The sequence below is a fragment of the Lates calcarifer genome, unplaced genomic scaffold (genome assembly GCF_001640805.2).
Source record: "Lates calcarifer isolate ASB-BC8 unplaced genomic scaffold, TLL_Latcal_v3 _unitig_5771_quiver_2304, whole genome shotgun sequence".
Taxonomy (NCBI): Eukaryota; Metazoa; Chordata; class Actinopteri; family Centropomidae; genus Lates; species Lates calcarifer.
In genome coordinates, this window is record NW_026117713.1 from 20,316 (window position 1) to 22,205 (window position 1,890).

General features: G+C 36.7%; 1 pseudogene; it reads left to right on the forward strand.

The window, feature by feature from the left end:
* The first annotated feature begins 579 nt into the window (after nt 1-579).
* Nucleotides 580-1,462, forward strand: LOC127141875 (mucin-2-like; annotated as a pseudogene).
* Nucleotides 1,463-1,890: the final 428 nt, after the last annotated feature.

A 1,890-nucleotide genomic window follows, 5' to 3' on the forward strand; every position in this document is an offset into this window, starting at 1 on the left:
ATTTTATGTCACAGCAGCTTTTTCCCCGTCAACATGATCAACTGTCCAGTTGGATATGTTATTGTCAGTGTTACTAAGGGAAGATCCTTTCCATTCTACACATCTGATAAGCTCTTGAGTTCACATATTTATTTAATAATGCCCACATTGATAGTTTATTTTGACTATAATTATCTGTGCTCAGGCTGGTGTAGCTTTTTTATCCATGGACACATTTAAGAATAGCTATACAGCAGTGAAAGTAATATATCTGTCTGGCAGATGATTTTAAGTTCTTTTTTTAAGTTCATTTATAAATATTTACTAAAATTAACATCAAAACAGAGCCATACAACTTGAGCATCTTTGATGCTTCGTGACACAGACAGATGAAGGTGAAGTGTCGTTATGAGAAAACCTCCTCATGGGTGTTATCTTACTGCATGACAGAAGTCACAATGATTGACACCCAAAATATTTACCCCGCCTAAACTGCAAACACTGAGAGATATATATTACTTGACATTGGTAGTGAGGTACCAGTTGGTTCAACCATCCCTCTCAGGACAGGGACCACACAATGATCATGAGACAGGCAGGATGCCACTTGAATGGGTGATACCATGGCTCACCCTCTGCCTTGGACTATCAGCAGCATCCAGTGGTATGTACAATCAATGGGCTTCAAAGAGAGCTGAATACATTAAATGATGTGTTAAGATTAAAGAGGAAAATATGATACAGTTAACCTCGTGTTTTTTTTCATATATATGCATAGTGTATTTTTGTCTGACAGTATGATGATGTGCAGTGAAATATAAAAATATCTTTCTTCTCTTCTAAGTCATGGTTCAGATGGTGACTAAAATGCCAGTAATTACAGGTAATTGTTTTTTTGTTTGTTTGTTTGTTTGTTTTTTTAAAGATGAAAGATGACAAATCAACCATCATTTAAAATTTGAGTTACAGTATAGTAAATGCTATTTTCTTCTGAAACTAGAAGTGAGACCCTCCCAACGACCAGTTCTGCAGTACATGGGGAAACTACCATTTTAAGACTTTCGATGGAGATTTCTTCCAGCTTCCTTACACTTGCAACTACATCCTCACATCCCAGTGTAAGGACAGCTATGAGAACTTCAATATTCAGCTCCAGCGACAGGAGATAAACGGGGTCATCACCATTAAGAAGCTCACAATGAAACTCGACGGGGTTGTTGTGGAGTTGGCCAATGCTTCCATTATAGTCAATGATAAACCGTGAGTCTGTTTTGATAAAGTGACTTTTCATTACAAGCTGATGCACTGATTGCAGTGATGTTTGATGTTAAACCATCTTACTACGATGACTTGTTTTTGTCTCCTCTAGTGTCTCTATACCATTCAGTCGGGCCGGCATTTCAATCAGAAATCTGTCTCATATGTCAAAATCAAGGCAAAGCTGGGTTTGGTCGTCATGTGGAATCAAAAGGATGCCCTCTGGGTATGTTCATTCATATTCATTTTAATGTAGATGACTGGATTGTACTATAGTCAATTCAATGTTATGTCATTTAAGTAAGCACAACTAGTTTATTGAAATGACAGTTAAATCAGGTACAGACACAGTGACAGAATCAATCAGGATTTAACAGTAAACATTGTTCTGTGGTTTCTGTTTCAACATCAAACTGGAAAGTTTTTACAAACAGATTCCAAGTTTAACGGTAAAATCATCTGGAGCAAGTCAGAGTAAGATGACTCCTGAGCTCCATCAAATCTGTAAGGACACTTTTATTCAAAGCAAAACTCCGAGTCAAAATTCTTTTTTTCTTTTTTTTTTTAAATTTGTCATGTGAAAATTATTAGCAGCACAACTGATCATCCTATGTGGTGTGAACAAAGCACAGGGTTAGGATTATGGTTAGGATA